Source organism: Convolutriloba macropyga, chromosome 7 (genome assembly GCF_964194025.1).
Source record: "Convolutriloba macropyga chromosome 7, txConMacr16.3, whole genome shotgun sequence".
NCBI classification, from domain to species: domain Eukaryota; kingdom Metazoa; phylum Xenacoelomorpha; order Acoela; family Convolutidae; genus Convolutriloba; species Convolutriloba macropyga.
In genome coordinates this window covers 52,215,459-52,238,023 of record NC_134474.1, presented here as the reverse complement: position 1 = coordinate 52,238,023, position 22,565 = coordinate 52,215,459, and the positions used below count along the sequence as shown (strand labels likewise).

Here is a 22,565-nt window from a genome sequence, read left to right as displayed (position 1 = left end):
TTAGCTTTAAGGAAACAAGCTTCCATAATAGTATCATTAGGTATTTCATCTTTCATCTTACCTAATTCATTATTATGCAATATACCTTTTATCTTATTCATTTCTTTTTCTATAGTACTATCCAATGGAACATTTATGTTTATAAATATACTATCAGTATCTGTGTAATGATAACTACAATCTAACTCTTTCTCAAAGTAATCATATATGGCTTTATACATGAATAGTTTAGCTTTTTCTAATATAACAAATCCAATATAATTAAACTTATCTAATTTAACATTACCTCTTGTTTTATGTACAGCTACTAGATCATCATCAAACTCTACAGCATATTTAAAACTAATATTTTCTACTAATTTAATATATCTATCTACATCATTAACTAACTCTACATCTTGTCTATTATATACATTTTCTATTGTTTTTCCATAAAAGGCATTATTCATTAGTTTAAAGAATACATCTCCAAATTTATCACCCTTAGCTTTAGCTTCTTTTCTTTTCTGAATATTGAACTCTATATAAGGTTTTAACCATTCACTCTTATTATATTCTAATTTTTGTTTAATTGTAATATCTTCCAATTTTAAACCATGATCTAAATACCAATCTAACATCTCTCCATCTATTACATAGTTTTCTTTATCTGTTAACTTTAGCATTAACTTCTCAATAGGTTTATATCCTTTCTTTTTATTTTCAATTTGATAATCTGTAAACTGATCAATGTTTGCTTTTGTCTTTTCAGGAAAAAATGGATATTTCTTTTTTTTCTGTCTCAACTCATTATTATACTTTATATCAATTGTATAGATGTATCCAGTATTAGAGCTAGATTTAGTGTATGCCAGATCTTCACATACTCTGATCTCACCAGTAGGTAAAGGTTGTACCATAGCAGAAGCATACAATGAATTGAAGTCGAAATACTTTAAATAATTCTCTGTCCCTGTATACTCAGGATCTATTTCTTTATTTTTACATTTTACATGACAATTACCTAATACTGAAGCTAACCCACCTCTTATACCGTGTTGTATTGTATCATAAATATTAACTGTGTTTTCTTTATAATACTTAAGCCAAACAATAGTATATTTCAACCCGCACAACCAGGTTAACCCAGGAGTAGAATAAGTGTAACGTGGATCTATTTCATAATATTCTAAACACATAGCTCTAAATTTCTCAAATACATCAACTGATAACAATACATCTGTTTTAAGATATAACATCATATAATCCTTTATTGTCTCACATTTAGTATCTTTCCAACAATCAATTGCTTGCTTATATTCTTTATCTGTAATATCACTTTGTTTCAACTTAGAATAGAATGCTTCCTTAGGTGGTAGTGCTGTTTCATGTAGTTTATCTATACTATCAAACCATTCATATGGGAATATACCTTTACGTCTTTCTAAGCCACATTTATTTAATGTTATACATTCTTCATTACTCAATGTCTTACTTATGGCATCTAAGCTAAGTGGATGGAAGAACCTAAACATATCTAATGCTTTAACATAACCCATATCATTACTAATATAATTCTCATCAGTTTTAGTTAATACTTTAACTCTGGTCTTCTTTGCTAGTTTAGTTATAAATAGGTGATTATCATAATTAGAAGAATTAAATGCATACATTGGTACAATATTATTCTTAGCTCGGAGGTTACATTTATTGTGAGCATATCCTCTAAATTTACCATTTAGATGATCATGATCTCTAACAACGTCTTCACCCATTTCCTCATTACAATAATAACATATACTATATAACGGAGTAATAGTCTCTTCTTTCATTGGAATATTTATACTAAATATATCTTTAAATAATTTATTGTAATAATCTACTCTTTCTACAAACCATTCAACTACTTTTTCTCCACAATAACAGTCATACTTATCTTCTAATATATCAGGATAGTCACTTCTTAAATATAATCCACAAGCAATAGGTAAGTGTTTCCCATTTTTTATTATACATTCAAAATCATAATACATAGCAAATGGTACTCTATTCTTATAATGGAACTTATCAAACTTCAGATATTCATCTTTATGGAATGTTCTTCTTCCAGTATTATTACACATCTCTAAATGTTTATTTAATGCATCTTCTGTTCTAAATGATACGCAACACTTCAGACATGGATAACATTTATGTTTAGTTGATTTTCTTAATAGGAATGATACATCTTTACATAGGAAGTAATGATTATCCCAAAATAATATATTACATCCTTTAGAATCATTATGATTGATTAATACAGGATTAATAGTTTTATTTTTAATTAGATTAAATACATTAAATAATACTTTATCTTTATTTAATTCTTGTATTTTCTTTAAATGATAATAATCATATGGAGGTGTAACCCCATTTGGTAATTTTATCTCATCAATATATTCTGGTTTATTATAATTACTAACTCTATAGGAATGATCTTTAGCAGGATGTAGATAAGCAATTAAACACCACAATAGACATTTGTTATCAGTATTCTTTATATTAAGTTATTAAGTATATATCTAGATGTGAATGGTAACTCAGTAGTACACCCACCAGTAGGATAAAACCTGTGTATATACATAGTTCTTTTGATAAATCTTTGCATACTCCATCCAGATTGATTCATCTCTTGTTCTTGCATTCTAGTCTCTAGTTCACTATTCAATATATCCAAATCATTAGGACCATTATATTGTCTAGTCATTAGTCTAAGTGTGAATTCGTTTTCTTCTATTTGATCATCTGTAGGTTTTGTATACTTAACTACATCAAAGGTGTTAAACTTAATATATGGATGTATATTATGCAATGACTCTAGTATGTTCAAGAATTTAGGATCTTCATGATCACTACTCGTTAATATTATTTGATTATGCTTCATGTTATGATCTAATCCTAATTCAACTACTTTCTCTCTTCACTTTCTATCAGTAAGCTTTTTCTGTTTAACCTTTTCTTTATGATGATCTGATTCATTGTGTTCATTTTTATTACCATATCTAGTATTACATATACCACAATAACCTGAACTGTCTCTATCATTATCATTATCTTTAGTTATTCCTACAACATTATCTAGATGCATCTTTGTTTTAAAATGTTGTTCCGCACTATATTGACTTAGACTAGTCTTGCATGTTATACAATCAAACTTATCTCCATTTTTTATTATCTCTCCATCGTTTAGTCTTACATTATTCTTATGTTTTAATGTTGTCACATGTTTATTATAAGTAGTATTGTTATCAAGATACATATCACAACTATCACAATACTTTATTCCCTCTAGTTCAGAATTGGTGTAACCACTTCGTGTATACTGTTCATTTATCTTTTGCTCTATATCTTCATTAGTAAATTTTATTCCATCCTCATTAGCACTCTCAATAATTTTATTTCTATTGTATAAACGTACATTCTTTTTATGTTTAAGTGATTGAGTGTGTCTATGAGAATTCTTTTGAGTTAACTCTTCATTACATTCTTCACATTTAAACTTATTTGTTTTAGGCTTTTGGACATAGACAAAATCATCAGATGAATCTCTATCTGAATCTCTATCTGAATCTTTAGATTGATCAATGAAACTGTTTCGCAGATCTAAGTCTTTAGACTGATCAGTGAAACTGCTTCGCAGATCAGTGAAACTGCTTCGCAGATCAGTGAAACTGCTTCGCAGATCAGTGAAACTGCTTCGCAGATCAGTGAAACTGCTTCGCAGATCAGTGAAACAGCTTCGCAGATCTAAATCTGGATGATATTTAGCCTCAGCCTCAAGCATTAGATTTTTCATATCCTCACTCCCTTGTTTTGTTTTAGCAACCTGTTTATCATGCAACTCTTTTACTTTTTCATTTACCTGATTAAACCTTCTGATTGCTTCTAAACCTTTTTCTGCTTCCCTCTTTTGTTCTTCTTTATCTTCAGGTTTGATTTCTTCCCTTGGTTTGTTTTTGTTTTTTAACATTTGGATAGCTGTACTACTATCACTAGATTGAGTTTGTCCACCCCCAAATTGGACTTGTCCATGAGATTGAGCTTGCTCACTTTGAGATTGGACTTGACCTCTTCCAGTTAGAATGTTCCCGTTGTTTTCCTGCACATTCATTTTTATATGCCAAATTTTGAAATAATATTATTTATATACCTTTTCAATACTAAAAAAATGATTAGTACCAAATGCGATAAATGTAAAAATAAAGCTTGGTGTTGGAGTTGTGATGAATGCCAAAATAAACCTTTATCATGTTCTGTATGTGATAAAATTATAACATATGGAGAAAGACATAATCATATGAGTAAGCATTATAATGATCCAGATCAATATCTAACATGTCTTAAGTGTAAAGTAAATAAACATATCTCTCACTATAGATTCAAACATTACACTTGTAGGATATGCTTATATCTCAATAGATATAGATTTGGTCACACAAAAGAAAGATTTAAAGAACATGCAAAGAAATATAATATCCATGAAGCTGGTTCCCAGATTGAAGTAAAGCTATAACTAATTATAATAAATTTATTAAAGAATTAACAATTAATGATGATAGAAAGTTTATTGAAGCCGCTATTAGATTATATAATGCATTGTGATAATTATTTTTATAAAAATGACCAAACTAGAAACACTTATAGAATTAAATTATTTAGAAAAACAAAACAGAAAGAATAGATTAGAAGATAAATTAAAACAACGAGAATATTATGGTGAAATAGAAGAGTTATTTGATCCTTTAACTAAAACACTAAATGCAAACAATGAATCATGGCTAGCTCATAATGAACAAACATTAAGAGCAATAGATTGGCAAAATCAAGAGTTGGATAAACAAACTAAGATGATCGAACAAGCTGGTTTTCAGATAGGAGAATCCGCTTCTCAGATGGGTGAAACCGCTTCACGGATCCAGGAAGCTGGTTCCCAGATCAGTCAAAACACTTCTAAGATCAATGAAACGTTAAAGGGGACTATAGAGGAAACTCAAGAAATAGCACCAGTTTTTGTTGATACAAAGATAGCCAAGAATCTTCATAAAATGGGTACTCAAACTAATCCTCAATTAAAATTAAATCTTGTAAATTTGCCTACTAGAAGATACAAAATGAATGGTGTTGATATAACCCTAGAGCAGGGTGCATTTTTAGTTAGGGATAAAATATACGAATTCTCAGAAGGATTTATTGAATTTCTCACTAACCCAAATGTAACATATAACGATGATATCGAAGAAGATGAAAACAAAATTAAAAGGTTTTTAAAGGATATTAGATATGATTTAGGAAAAGGGGATAAGAAAAGCGCTAGATATAGAACAATAAAACGTATAATGGAAGTAAGAGATGATATATTTGGCAGAGGGTTAAATACCAACCAACAAAGTTGCCACCACTACGTGGATCAGGGAACCTGCTTTGCAGATCCAAATAATTTAATAGAAAGACTAGAATTATTAATACTAGAAACAAAAGCTGGTCATGATGGATTATATGACGAAATGCTAGATATATCTAAGCAACTATTATCTATGAACATTATTAATCAAGAGCAACTAGATAATTTTGTTTTTAACTATGGTAAATAAAGGGTAAACCTGGCTACGCGCATAATGATGGATAAACAACAACAACAACAACAACAACAACAACAACAACAACTCTTAGCTAAAGAAGTATTTAGTTCTCAAATAACAAAGTTTAGAAGAGAAAGAATAATACCATTATATAAAGATGAAACATGGTCAGCTGATTTAATTGATAAGTCATCTTTAAGTAAATACAACAATAATTATAAGTTTATATTAACAGTTATAGATATATTCACAAAATATGCATAGGCTATTCCAATAAAGAATAAATCTGGTTTATCTATAACTAATGGCTTTAAATTAGTATTAGGCAAAAATCCACAAGGTGGCTCTGAAAGTAGAAAACCAGAAAAGTTATGGGTAGATAGAGGTAGTGAGTTTTACAATAAAACATTTAAATCCTTACTTAAGGAATATGGATGATGGATGACTAGGATCAGGCCCATGATTTTCATCAAAGTATTCACGATCATAATAATCAATTTCTCTCTCAGACAAAACTTCCGCGGTAATTCTATTGGACCCCATTCTGACTAGCATCCCCTGTGCCCCGTTGTAGCTGTCATATCTTGACATATGTCCTTGCTGCAGTTGATGATTGTCAAATCGATTTGGATAAGAGTTGGATTTCAGCGATATTGTTTGAAGATGAGTTCTTGCTCTTGAGATATGATGATTATTGTTATCGACGACCGTTGTTTCTTCAATGAAAGATTTTGCTGGAGAATCTGGTTTTCTTCATATAGAAAATTTGGATCTTTTCCGTTTGTGCCCCCCAGATCCAGATCCAGATAGGGCTCGCAGGCAGTGCTGCCCTTATCCCGCCACATTTAGGTCCCGAATAAGACCTCTCCATTGCTTTCTGTTCTGGGCTGTTTCCTTGCACAGGTCGAACCATTCAGTCTCCCATTTCTTCGCTGACATTTTCGGTGGTTTGATATGCTTCTTTACTTCGTCACGAACGATTCTTCGCCAGGTCTTGCGTATGCCGCCTGGGGGTCTCTTCCAGTTATCGCCCTTTTCGAATTCGAGCGCTGCGTTTGGAATTTCGGACGGATTCATTTGGAGGACATGCCCTAGCCATCGCAAGCGTCTTGTTTGGATCGTCGTGGCAAGGGAATCACATTTTGCAATGGTGGTGATACTTTCAGCGGGGAGGTCCTGTCCTTTGTGGAGAATACGTCGAAGACATCGATTTTCGAAGGATTGCAAACTGTTTATATCAGAATTTTTTGCTGGCCAGCTCTCGCAACCATACAAGAGTACACTTCGTACGCATGCCTTGTAAATCTTCACTTTTACAAGCTGAGGGATGCTTCTCTGGTTCCAGATGTTCTTAAGGTTTTGGAAACTACCTGCAGCTTTGCCTATCCTGGCCTTGATTTCAGATGTTACGTTGCCGTCGGGCTGTATTTTACTTAAGGAATATGAAACAGAACTATATTCTACTTATAGTGATTTAAAAGCTGTGTTTATAGAGAGATTCAATAGAACATTATTACACATAATAAATAAACCAATGTTCATCAATGGTGATGGTAAATGGTTAAATATATTAAATGATGCAGTCTTAACATATAACAATAACATTCATTCAACAATTAATATGACACCAGTTGATGCTTCTAATAATCCTGATAAGGTTAAATACACTTTTAATTTTAAGAATATTAAGCCAAAATTTAAAGTTGGTGATTATGTTAGAAACGCAGATAAACGTAATATCTTCTCTAAAGGTTACACTTCTAATTGGAATAGAGAACTGTTTAAAGTTAATGAAGTTCGAAAAACACAACCACCAACATATAAAATAGAAGATATTAATGGAGAGATAATAGAAGGTAAATATTACGAACAGGATTTATTAAAATCCGAGTTTGACTTTGAATCTAATAATAAAGTTTTAGAATCATGAAATATAGATATTTCTTAATATAAATAATGACAAGAAATAGATTTAACCAGGCTAAAAATCAATCAGGGAACTCACTTCTCGGATTAACATCAACAAACAACCTAACACTAAGTAAGGCTCGTGGGTTATTCCTAGAAGATAATGTTAATATTGACATGAAGGATACCTATAAAATTACAAATGTACATCCTCCGTTAGATGAAAAGGATGTGGTTAATAAAGAGTATTGTGACAATAACTTATTATCCTCTTCTAATAGAATAGAAATTTTAAGTAGAAACATAACTGAGCTAAGAAAAGGTGATTTTGATAAAGTTACAACTAAAACATTACAACTAAATGAAACACAAGTTAATGAAAAACTAATTAAAGAATTCATTAAATCAGCAAATGAAGTCACAATATATACTTGCATCATGAGTTTCTTCATTAACATTATTATTTTCAAAACCAACTATTATATATTGTGGTCTTTCCATACCACTTTCCATACCTAGATCAAACAAGAAATTAGTAGCATTAGGTACGTTCTTATAAAATGTTTTTCTTTCATAATAACCGAAGTCTATATTATTTTTTTTATTTAATCCTTTCTGTACAATAATTCTATTGTCATTACTAGGATCAATACTAGGCACACACCATGATATATCTCTAATTTCTATATTACCATCATTAGCTACTGCATCAGCACCAGCATTAATTCTATGTAGAGCTCTATCATTATTATTTCTTTTTAATATTAGTTTAAATCCTAAACCATATATAATCTTTTTTAAATCATTCACAAAACCAAATAGATCACTCATCTTAACCATCATATACATATGACCTCGTTCTGCAGCAATATGGTCACCTTTAAGTTGACTATCTCTATTACCTTGATTTCTGACAAAACCACTCTCATATTCAACATCAGTACTAGTTAATAACTTATACATCAATAGATTAGGATGACAATGATCTATATATTCAATGCTCCTACCACCACTAGTTTCAAGTTTAACTGAACTAAACAATGCCATCATACCATAATTAACTAATCTAATATTAGCATTATTAGCAAATACACCCCCAGCATCATCTGATACAACAAACTCAATCTCTAGATATGAATCGTGTATATTTAAATGATTCTCTTCTCTATTGAGTATAATATTAATGTTAGTATTGATTGTATTCATTGTTGCCAGATTATTTGGTTTATACTTTATAATCTTACTTTTGTGTATATCATTATCATAACCATAAGTTGCATCCAAATTAAAATCCATTTTTATAAACCAAAAAGTTTAACTATAATTATCAGGGAACCTGCTTCGCAGATAACTATAGCTATGACTATAACTATGACTATGGGGCTTCACAGATGTTTCACCATAACCAAAACTATAATTATAACTAGAAATATAATCTTATATTTGAATATAAAAAAATGACAGACAATTTAATCTTATGGGAACTACAAAAGATACATGAAGCTTTAACTAAAACTAAGGAAGAACACACACTTAACTTTAGAATTATAAAGCCAACAGAAAAGCTTAACTTTAGTGAACCTAAACTTAATAAAACAAAATTAGGTTTAATTAGATTATCAGTTTATAACTCAGTGTTTAATGTGAATAGAATGAACAATCAACTCATATATGATACCCAAGGTGAAACATGGTCAAATACCCGTCTTTTAGGTATTACACCAGGTGCATATGAATTATATGAAATAGCAGAATTAATAAAAGAAGAAACTAATGGTAATGTTATAATAGAAATTGATAAGAATACAATGAAAAGTTTAATGGAAGTAAAACAAGGTGCAATTAACTTTGACATAGAAAATTCAATAGCCCCATTACTAGGATTTAGAAAAATAGTTTATAATAAAGGTAAATATACATCTCAGAAAATTGTTAATATTATGGGTTTTAGTAATATTAACATCCATTGTAATGTGATATCTGGTGTTAAAGATAATGGTAAGGATACAGACATATTATATACTTTTAATCTAACTGAACCACCAGGTTACTTGATAAATATTATACCAACTAATATCTTATATCAAAATGTAACTAAAGATAGAATAGAATATATAGAATTTCATATTAAGGACGAGCATGGAAGACCTATAGACTTTAATGGTGATGTATTAAGTTTTAAATTACATCTAATATAGTTAGCAGACCGAAGGTCTGTTTGATTTAGTTACAGACTTAGACTTAGACTTTACTTAGACTTAGGCTTAGACATAGTCATAGATTTAGACTTAGACTTACACTTAAACTAAACTACAAAACTCTCCGATCCCAATTAATTCTTAGTTTACCATTAGTTTTTATATTTTTAGTTATATCAATGACAATGTAATTATAAGGCTCTTTCCATACCTTATTACATATATTAGCAAAATCATTATAACTAAGTTCCACATTATTAAAGAAATCTTGATATATAGATATGAGGGCTTTACCTCTCTGTTCAAACAAAATAAATAGATTACAGTTCTCTCTAACACTCTGCCTATCCAGAGAGAACAGGTTTTGATTAAGATATATCATATTACAATTATTATGTCTACCCCTACAAAAGTATTCATTAATAATTGGTTCTTTGGCTCTAACATCATCGAATATCATTAGTTTCTTTAAATCTTTGGGTAGTTTATCAGGAGATGGTAAATCTTTTATATCTTTGACAAATTCTACATTTGCTTTACCATTATCAACACCTTCATCTGCGAAGCAGGTTCCCTGATATTGATCAACAGTAGGACCAATGATGTATAGCTTATCAAAATATATACTAGCTAGAAATAGTTTTTTTAATAAGAATGTCTTACCACATTCACTAGGACCAGATATTATACATCTAATGTTATCTGGAAATTCAGCTTCAGTAATTATATCATCATCATTTAACCATGATTGTAGATCATTATTTATATTAATGGCATTAGGACATGTTTGGATTACATTACTTCTTGGTGGTGATATATCCACCTTATCAGGGAACCTGCTTTGCAGATTAGGACTACTTCGCGGATTATAACTACCCCCTTGATTATAACTACTTCTCTGATAGATAGTCTCATCATTATCATTATCATAAACATTGACATTATCATTATCATTATCATTAGCATTAACATTATCATTATCATTATCATTATCATTAAACTTAACATTATCATTATCATTAACTTTATCGTTATCATTAATTTTATCGTTATCATTAACTTTATCATCTGTGAAGCAGGTTGGCATGCCACGGACGGAGTCCGTTCCCTGATTATCATTATCATTAACTTTATCATTATCATCAACCTTATCTTTACTACAACCTAAACAAAAACACTCATTATACATTCCTGGATATTTACATTGATTAACTAGAATATTCAAAGCATTGTTAATTCTAAATCCTCTATCAATAAGATAGATCATGTATAAACAATAAGCCCCACAATACGATTCAACATATTGTTGTATTCTTTCATTAGAGCCTAGATTGACATACTCTTCTAAGAATAATGGAGGAGTTTCTATACCAAAACTATCAAAGTAATACACTGGACCACCTTCTCTTCTTATAACTAAAACCCAATGTGTACCTTCAGTTGGATGTAAATTTACAATAATGTTGGAGTTGGGTTCACTTACGTTATTTGGAGTCTGATCTCTCATTACAATTTCAATTGGTGTTAGACTTATATCTTTACCTATATCTTTTATTCTGATATCACTCATAGCACTATTATCAATATTAAAATTATTATTGAATTCCTCAAAAGTTAGGATAAGCATTTTCTTATAAATATTATTAATGTTTAATTATAAGTTTAATTATTGCGATGCATCGGTGGAACCGTTACACGGATGGTCGAAGACCCATAAGTCTAATTATAAGTTTAATTATAAGTCTAATTATAAGTCTAATTATGGCTAAGCATGGTCGAAGACCCATAAGTCTAATTATGTCTATATTTATCTATGTTTTCATTTATAAAAATGGAGACAGGTAGCGTGGTTATAATTTTTATTTTCTTAATTATATTTTGTTTTATAGTAAATGATTCAATACCGAGTAAATATGCAAAACTAGAAGAAAGCTTTGGTGGATTTATGAATAGGAGTCTAGTTAGATTTGAATATGAAAAGTCACCATTACACACTATTGTCTATGGTGGAACTGGTACGGGTAAAACATATTTTGTTAGACAATACTTAAAATTATACTCAGTCCAAAATCAAGATCCGCGAAGTGGTTACACCAATCAGGATCAAAATCAAAATCAAGATCAAAATCAAGATCAAGATCAAGATCAAGATCAAGATCAAAATCAAAATCAAGATCAAAATCAAGATCAAAAACAAAATCAAAATCAAGATCAAAATATAGTTATAGTGTGTAAAGATTACAGAGACTGGATAAATCCCGAGACTAATAAGTTTTATACTGGATTTAATAAATGTGATATGAATATGATCACAAAAAACAATATGCAAAAATTTCGAAATTGTGTAATAGTACTTGATAATATGGGTGATAGTTAAATAAGGATATAGACTATTATTTTACTGAATGTAGACATTATAATATTCAAATGATTGTAATGTGTCATAAACCAGCTCAAATAAATAATACAGCAAGAATGAGTTGTGATACTATTTATTTAACAACTTATAATGGATCTGATCTATTTAAAAACTTTAATGAAATATATAAATGTGAACATGACTTTAGTAAAATAATTAATGAGTTAAATAGTAACCATTATAATCGTACAGACGGAATGTCAGATGAACTTCGTTATGGTATAATTAAATATAATAAGAAAGAAAATACTTTTATTATTATTAATAGTAATAGAACAATGATATATGATTCAAGAGTTGGTTTCCTTGATTTAAAAGCTCTCAGTTTAAAAGATGAGTTAGGAAGAGAAGATATAAATAAACTTATAGCATATATGAAACCACTCATGATAAATGCAACAGATAGAAATACTATTAATCATGATAATTATCAATTCTACTTTAATAAACTGCTTACATTAAAAGGTATTAAAATACAGAATGATGTTTTAACTCAGGAAGTGGTTAAAGCAAATGGTCTTAGATTATTTTCAACTTTTTTAGGTATTATAGGTTCAGGTTTAATGATATATAATTTTATGAGTCCTGATATATCAGTAAGAAATGCCGGACATGTGGCAGCTGCAGCGAGTACTATGTTGAATAGAACAAGTACATTATTGAACTATGGATTTGGCAGAAATCAAGATCAAGATCAAGATCTGGAACATGAAAGGGAATTTACAGATGGAAAAACATGGTCGAAGACCCATCAGCGAAGCTGTTACACAGATCAGCGAAGCTGTTACACAGATCAGCGAAGCAGTTATACACATAAATATACTGGAATTTTAAATAAAGAGGGACGAGAGAATTTAAACAGTCTATATGTAAAAAATGAAGAATTTAGAAATAAAATTATAAATTATGTTAAAAGTAAAATGCAATTAAACCTTAAAGCAATTTTAGACAAGAGATGTAAAACTGATATACTCAATACGTTAGGAAATAAGTATTTAGCAGAGTGTATCAAATCTAAAGAAAATACTAAAGAGGTAATTGAGATATTGGCTAAATATATATGTTGAGTATAATTGAAATCAGTGAACGAACTTTGTTCGTGGTTTACCAAACTGTTCAACGGAGTTGTTTTGCCAATTCGCAGATTTGACCAATTATAAATGGTTATAAAATGTTTAGAGTGTAACTATAAATGTGGAAACATTGCTTGTTTAAAATATCATTACGAATCATGTCATAAAGATAAAATTGATAAATGTATATGTGGTAATATAACAATAAGTGCTATTTGTGCTAATGATTTTTCTCCATGGGGTTGTTCTTTAAAAAATGAATCTAGCTCTAGTTCTGGTTCTGGTTCTAGCTCAAGTTCTAGCTCTAGCTCTTACTCTAGTTCTGATTCTGGTTCTAGCTCTAGTTCCAGTTCTGGTTCTGATTCTAGTTATAACAACAGTTCTAACTCAGACCCTAACCCTAACTATGACTCAGTCCCTAACCTTAACCCTAACTCTAATCCTAACCCTAACCCTAATCCTAACCCTAACTATAACTCAGAAGTATTAATCAGTGAAAGGGACGAAGTCCTTGGTACCCCAACTGCCCCGCAGATCAGAAATTGTAATAAATGTAATTATATAAAACCACTAACTGATTTTGATGAGAGTAAGTATACATGTAGAAGTTGTACTTCAGCTAAAGTTAATTGTCCATATTGTGCTTCTATTGTGAGATATGATGGGATACTAGCCCATGTAAAGAAACAGCATCCAGGTGTAGAATTAACTAAAGGATTTAGTAGAAATCTAACTGAAAAACAAAGTTCTAGAACTGAAAGTACTTTAGCCATTAGACAAAATGAAGAAGATTGCTCATGTAAATATTATGATTTTGTATTATTTCTTATTAATAATGGAATAAATATAGAAAAAGTAAAAGAAAATATAAATTTATTGAAAAGTATAGATAATTTGAAATAAAAGTATAAAAAATATTTAAAAAAAGGGAATCACTCCTTAAGAGTGAAAAGAGCGATATTCTCTACTGGGGGATCACTCCCAATAAGAGTGAATCGCTCTTAAAGAGTGAAATGTAAATTTTGCTTTAATTTTTTAATTTTAAAGAACAATATAAAATAGCTATAGATCCATTTGATGATAAAGGTATTAAAGATAGTAATGGTGAGTTTAGGTTCTATCAGTGAATTTGGAAAAGAACTTCGTTGAATTATAATATTGGTATGAGAACAAATAATAAATTATAATATTATTATAATACTTGTATGACAACATATATTAAATTATTTTTTATATTATTTTTTCTAAATCAAGTAAAAAATTACAAGAAAAAAAATTTTTGTGTAAATATCAGTCAAAATAAGGTAAATATGAAAAATGGAAAATTTGAGTAATATGTGTATATGTCTCCATGGCTTGGGGGCCCGGAGGCCACCATATACACATTACTCAAATTATTCTCCTCATACTATCACAGTAGATAGATCTAATAAGAAAAATTAGCAACTGTTACCGAGAAGAAATCCCGACTAATAGTTTAGTGTGGTCAAGCAAAAATAAAATAAGTTTTATATAGAGGAAACAGAGATGCGGGGAAAACCAGCCCGGGCGACGTTGTCCTCAAATCTAAGCCTAAACAATCAACAAGCGTCCGCTTAAGGCGCTCAACACCCTCCACTTCCACATGGTGACCTCCTCGTAGCCAATAATCATACTGAATAAACATACAAAGCAACAATTTTCGAAGCACTTTTTGGCTGCAAACAAAATACAGAGTTATCTAATTTAGTGAAAAGAACCATCAAGTTCTAATCTCACATACAAAGAAACACGCTCATATGCTTTAGATGAAGCGACACTGAAGCTCGCCGCAATCCTCATGAAAAGGATGTGGGACTACAACAATGATTCTGAGACTGAACTGGATAGAAGATATCCCTACGCCACACCAGAATCAGCGACCACTTTACGCTCCATGGTTTCCCCCAAGAAAATTGCGATTCAGCAGACTCAGATAATGCGCTGTTGTTTAGCCAGGAGCCCCCCTCTGTATATTTTTTACACACTTAAACGTTTTGTTCAGTACCAGAAGTCACGTTCTGTGATAAGGAAAAAATATTAAGTTTCGGTAAACCAAACGTAACTCGCAAAATGATTGCTCGAAGAGAAGTCAAACCGGGAGTAACACAAAAACAATTATGAAAATAATATTCCAGACCGATAAATTAAAAACTACTCCCCGCATAATATCACACTAAATAAATCTAATAAAAAAATATGTTAATACGGCTAAATGACTGAGAAATTGTTACCGAGAAGAAACGGCGACTGATAGATATGGTCGCATGTAAAACAGTGGGAGACTATAACTTCAATCAAGCAAAAATATTTAAAAAATTTTTGAAAGGGAAAAATGAAGGCGGGAACAATCATCCCGATGGACGTCGACCACAAATGTCAGCCTTGACAACCGACAACGGGCCACTTCAGAGTAGTGGATAAAACGAGGAAACCAACCACCAGTAAAATTTGACCCTTTCTCCTAACGCTAATCGCGCATGTCGAATAGGGCCAAATTTTACTGCTTGTTGGTTTCCTTGTTTTATCAAATACTACATATTACCTTTATATTCACTCAAAATCTATCATTTCTTGTCTCACTTAGTGCAATCCACTAGTACAGAGTTAAGCTGGTAATTGTGCAGTATCAGACGGATAGTTAGGGTTCTATCCCCACCGACTGCAGTGGACGTATCCCAGATACTAGTGTAACTAGAGAGACCGTGTAAAAAGCACGTAAACAAACTTGCGAAAAAACTTGAACATAAAAAGAAAACTTGAATAAAAATTGAAAAAAAAATTAAAAAATAAAAAATTTTCATATCCTCCTAATCAATATTTAATCAATCTAAAACTACTAAAACTAAAACTTAATTGTCTCACTTGGCGTAGTGGTTAAATCATTGATTCTAGTTAAGTTGCTTTAGCAAACGGAAGGTTTGGGGTTACTTCCTCACTGACTCCAGTGAACGTCCCCCGACTTTGATGAATTAATATGAAACTAATTGAGATTAAAAAAAACCAAATTCACAGTTCTTAAAATGGATGATCCCTGCTGTGAAACTGTATATGGGACACACTGTGATGAGTATACAGTCAAAAACACTGAGATCGGTGAAGACACAGTGATCAGTGCTTTTCAGTATAACTAGTGAGACCGTGTAACAAGCACGTAAAACCAACTTTCGAAAATCTGCGAAGCCACTGTGTGGATTGATGAAGCCACTTCGTGGATATTCTGCACAAAAAACCAGCTTAACTCTAAACTTTTAAATTAAATCTCTTGACATTTTCCTTGAATCTGTCTGTGGTATGTGTGTATCTCTATCTGTTAAGGTAGATGCACAATCTGCATCTTCCTTTTTTAAATCTAAAGAAAGAAATATGCTTATAAACTTTACACATGTTACACTCTAGATATTGATTTGGATTGGCATAATGTTCACCCAAATGTTTAATATTATCTTTTACTTTAACTATATCTTTGCATATCTAACAACAGTAATCTAATTCTTTACAATCATTACAACATTTCCTCCAAGGCTTATTTTTACACTTATCACACTTCATTTTTCACTTTCGAAAAATTAATTTTCCAAAATTTTCCCTAATAAAATACACCATGTCTCACTCAACGAACAGTAATGTCACAAGTGTGAACTACTTCGACGTCTGTAATTTATCCTTTGATACAAAGAAGGGTTTATACTGACATCAATCATACGATCCCAAGCATAAAGAACTATTGGAGAAAATGTTTGATCTGCGAAGCAGTTTCACTGATTCTGATTTGGATGAGGCTATAACTGAAGCCTCAACTAAAACTGAAGCCTCACCTAAATTAATATAGAAAATGTATGATTCGGATGGAGACTTTATCTATGTCAAACCTTCTACCAAAACTGAAACTAAAGATATTATTAAAACTAAAACTAAACCCGATGACAATATCTACACCAGAATTAAGTTTGAATGAAAAGAATGTCATGAAGAATTTAGAAGTAAAGTAGCTCTAACTACTCATTCATATAGTCACTATCGCATGTATCTCGAAAACACAGCAGACTTTGATATAAACACAAGTCAGAACATGAGAGAATTTTATATTACGGATAAAGGTGGGAATTACATTGAAGATATAGACGAAGCAACTAATTACTCATCAGAAGAAATTAAAAACTGTTATCAGTTTTGAAATGTTAAGAGTTTTAAATATAAGGTCACGGCCGAGCGTGAGTACAAGAAGAGAACCAAAGAAGAAGTGAAAATTACAAACATATATTTCAACACTGACTATATTATTAATAACGCAATATATGAAAATGGAGATTTCACACAATGGTTAAACTTTGAAAAGGAAATATAGGAGGGTTATGGCTAACACTTTGAGTTTCTCGGATTAAGAAGTATTCAGATAAATATTGAACCAAATAAAGCATCTATTGGTAGTTATATAGATTTACCTCCCGATCTCATAAACTCTAAATCAATATTGAATATACGCAATTCCAAATATAACTGCTTTCAACTGGCTATTACTGCTTGGCTATATCCTGCTATCGATCTGCGAAGTGGCTTTCTCAATAAGGCAACAAACGTCAGAATATAATAAATATTATAACTGCTGATATAGAATGTTGTGTCACCAACGTCTCGACCTCAACTAGCAAATATGTAATAGCTGAACACATACCATTAAGTGAGGGTTACATCTGGCAGTGTAATTTTAAATACTATTTCGGTCTTGATTGTATCAAAACATTTGCTAGTGATCTATTAGAAATAGAAACTGAGAACAAACAAATGATATTTAAGGAAGAAGATAAATTATATCATGAAACTAATAACACTTGTCATATCTGCAGTAAAACATGTATTAATAAAGTAGAAGATCATTGTCATGACACTGGTAAATTAGAGGACCAGCATGTAGAATATGTAATCTTAGGTACAAACAACAAAACTTCATTCCTGTAATATTCCACAATGGCTCTGGCTATGACTTCAACCTACTATACAGCGAACTCTTTAAACAGAATAATGATAAAAGAAAAGTAGATAACATACCACTAGGCGCTGGTAAGTCTAAGATGTTTAGCATTGGTTGTCTTAAATTCTTAGATAGTTATAACTTCTTAGCTATGCCTCTAGACCAAATGGCAAAGATATACGGGTGTAAAACTAAATCATTATATCCATATGAATACTTTGGTTTAGACACCTGGGGAACCACGACAAAGTCGTATGAAAGCGAAGCTGCCAATGGTAGCAAAGCTACCTACCAAGAAGTTATAGGTAATCTAAAAATAGAAGACTTCAAATCCTCTCTCTCGAATAAATTACCAACACAAGAAGTCGATATCTTTAATAAAGACAGCAGTCATAAAACTGGTAAAGATCAAACTATAGAGTATTTACAAAATGATGTGAAAATATTAGACTACTGCATGAATGAATATGTTAAACTAAGTGTGAAAGATTTCAAGCTCAATCCCCTACACTATGTAAGTCTGCCAGGCTATAGTTTTGATTGTTGGTTAATGTTAAGCGGTGTAACAATAGATACATTACAAGATAAACAAATGCTAGATGGTTTCGTTGAGGCAAAGAGAGGTGGTAAATGTGCTATAATGGGTGATAGGATAACTAACAATGGTTAAACAGGGATAAAGTCCCATAACAGAAATATCTGGTACATCGATGCAAACAACCTATACGGCTATGCAATGATGGAAAAGCTACCTTATAGTGACTTCCAGTTTACTACTACTACGACTACTCTTGATACTATATTAAATACTCCAGATGATAGTGATCATGGTTAATATATAGTTTGCGATATTAATTATACCGACACATGTAAAGATAGAACAGAGCAACGGGCATTAATGCCCGATAAGAGAAAGATAAATGATAATGAATTGGGATATCGAGAAAGAGAGAAAGGCAAAAAAAACAGAGAAATTAATTTTAGACCAAAACAGCAAAACAGAATACATGGCTCATTATAGGATGTTAAAGTTCTATGTTAAGGTGGGTGAAAAAGTAACTAAAATACATAGAGTAATTAAATTTAAACAGGATTATATATGTAGAGATTATATACAAAACAATACTAATAAAAGAGCAACAGCTAAAATTGAAGCAGAAAAGGATGTAAGGAAATTAATGAACAATTCACAATTTGGAAGAATGTGCATGAATCCCCTACACTTCCTTCAAAGTAAGTTCTTACATTATGAAGAAAAGATAATGAAAAGTATAAGTAAACCAACATTTAAGAATATAACTAGATATAAAGATTATAGCCAAATTGAATATATAAAGAAACAAATAAAATATGATTCTCCAGTATATGTAGATGTTACTATCTTAGAACTAAGTAAATTACACATGTATGATGTGTTCTATAATATTCTTCAACCATCACTCAAAGATCTACAGCTACCTTATATGGATACTGATAGTTTTGTATTAAGTTTTAAAGAGGGTAATGTCGACAATGAACACATGGACCTATCCAATCTCGCACCTCCAATTAAAACTAATAATAAAGTCCCTGGTAAAATCAAACATGAAATGGGAAGTACAATAATAGAAGAGTTTGTGGCACTAACACCAAAGACATATAGCTTTAAAGATTACTCCAATAAAACTAAAGAGAAAGGAATAAAGAATTGTAACAATGCTAAACATGAAGAATATTATAATGCACTAATGTATAACACAGAGAGAACTGTAGATGAACGTAGAATACAAAAATTTGGTGATAACATGACAACAATAAAAACAAGTAAGATTAGTCTAAACACATTTGATGATAAAAGATTTTATGTTAATAACATTAAAAGCCATCCTCATGATGAGAACCTATATCTATTCAAAAGAGATCTAGTAAATAAAATCTGCGAAGCAGGTTGGGGAAGGCCAAGCCTTGTTACACCAACCAAGGCCAAAACTCCTTCCCCGATTAAGAATGCATCAGTGAAACTGCTTCGCAGATCATTAGATGAAGACAAAGACCTATTGGTTAATAATATTCTAGAACTAACCATTAATGATGATAGAAAGTTAATTGAAGCTACTATTACACTATTTAATGATTTATTATAACCATAAAAAATGACTAAAATAGAAACACTTATAAAATTAAACAATCTAGAAAAACCAAACAGAAAAAATAGATTAGAAGATAAATTAAAACAACAAGAATATTATGGTGAAATTGAAGAGTTATTTGATCCTTTAACAAAAACACTAAATGCAAACAAAAAGCACAATATATCATTAAGTGAACAAACATTAAGAGCAATAGATTGGCAAAATCAAGAGTTAGATAAACAAAGTAAGATGATCCAGCAAGCTGGTTTCCAGATCGGTGAAACCGCTTCACGGATCGATGAAAACACTTCCAAGATTAATGAAACGCTAAAAGGGACTATAAAGGAAACTCAAAATATAGCACCAGTTTTTGTTGATACAAAGACAGCCAAACTTTTTCATTTAATTTGGGGTCAGACTAATCCCCAATTAAAATTATATCTTGTAGATTTGCCTACTAGAAGATATAAAATGAATGATGTTGATATAACCCTAGAGCAGGGTGCATTTTTAGTTAAGGACAATATATATATGAATTATCAGATGGATTTATTAACTTTCTTACTAAATCAAATGTAACATATGATGATAATATTCAGGAAGATGAAAACAAAATTTAAAAGTTTTTAAAGGATATTAGATATGATGTAGGAAAAGGAGATAAGAAAAGCGCTAGATATAGAACAATAAAACGTAAAATGGGGGTAAAAGATGATGTATTTGGCAGGGGTTTAAATAGCAACCCTAACCCATATAATCAACGAAGTTGCCATTTAAATGGTTTAGAAGAAAGACTAGAATTATTAATACTGGAAACAAAAGCTGGTCATGATGGATTATATGATGAAATGCTAGATATATCTAAGCAACTATTATCTATGAATATTATTAATCAAGAGCAACTAGATAATTTTGTTCTTAACTATGGTAAATAAATAATGATGGAAAAACAACAACAACTATTAGCTAAAGAAATATTCAGTCCTCAAATAACAAAGTTTAGAAGAAAAAGAATAATATCATTATATAAAGATGAAACATGGTCAGCTGATTTAATTGATAAGTCATCTCTAATTAAATACAATAATAATTATAGGTTTATATTAACCGTTATAGATATATTCGCAAAATATACATGGGCTATTCCATTAAAGAAAAACTCTGGTTTATCTATAACTATTGGTTTTAAAATAGTATTAAGTGAAAATCCACAGGGTGACTCTGAAAGTCGAAAACCAGAAAAGTTATGGGTAGATAGAGGTAGTGAGTTTTACAATAAAACAATTAAATCTTTACATAAAGAATATGAAACAAAACTATATTCTAATTATAGTGATTTAAAGGCTTTGTTTATTGAGGGATTCAATAGAACATTATTACACATAATTAACAAACCAATGTTCATCAATGGTGATGGTAGTTGGGTGAATATACTAAATGATGCAGTCATAACATATAACAATAACATTCATGCAACAATTAATATGACACCAGTTGATGCTTCTAATAATCCTGATATGTTAAATACTATGTTAAATCTACCAAAGCAACACCAAAATTTAAAATTGTTGATTATGTTATAAATGCAGATAAACGTAATATCTTTTCTAAAGGTTACACTTCTAATTGGAATAGAGAATTGTTAAGAGTTAAAGAAGTTCTAAAAACACGACCACCAACATATAAGATAGAAGATACGAATGGAGAAATAATAGAAGGTAAATATTACGAACAGGAATTATTAAAATCCGAGTTTGATTTTGAATCTAATAATAAAATTTTAGAATCATTAAATATAGACCTACGGTTCTAAGCCAGCGACGATGAATAGACCTACGGTCAGCTACTTGGTAGTTTCATTTCTTACTGTAAACAAATACAAAGATGACAAGAAAAAGATTTAACCAAGCGAAACATCAATCGGGGAAGCCACTTCTTGGCTCAATGGGGAACAACTTAACAATAAAAAGGGCTCGTGGTTTATTCCTAGAAGATAATGATAATATTGACATGAAGGATACCTATAAAATTACAATTGTTCATCCTCCAATAGATGAAAAAGATGATTATTATGATGAAAAGTTGTTAATAAAGAGTATTGTAACAATAACATATTATCTTCTAATGATAAAATAGATATTTCAAGTTAAATCATAATTGAGCTAAGAAAAGGTGAATTTGATAAAGTCACAACTAAAACATTGCAACTAAAAGAAACACACATTGATGATGAACTATTTAATGTTTTATTGAATCAGCAAATGAAGTC

General features: G+C 30.6%; 3 protein-coding genes across 3 annotated transcripts in view; 1 reads left to right on the top strand and 2 right to left on the bottom strand.

Moving 5' to 3' along the window:
* Positions 1-20,290, bottom strand: part of LOC142343149 (EEF1A lysine methyltransferase 2-like) — an 87,121-nt gene extending 66,831 nt beyond the window's left edge. Inside the window, exon 1 of the mRNA XM_075394844.1 lies at positions 20,287-20,290. The gene's annotated coding sequence lies outside the window, so the exon portion shown is untranslated. The remainder of the gene's footprint in view (positions 1-20,286) is intronic.
* The window catches only part of LOC142343147 (26S proteasome non-ATPase regulatory subunit 7-like), a 392,943-nt gene that overhangs the window by 148,465 nt on the left and 221,913 nt on the right, over positions 1-22,565 (top strand). The gene's annotated exons all lie outside the window — the stretch shown is intronic.
* Positions 1-22,565, bottom strand: part of LOC142343148 (peptidyl-prolyl cis-trans isomerase-like) — a 615,561-nt gene that overhangs the window by 491,978 nt on the left and 101,018 nt on the right. The window lies entirely within an intron of this gene.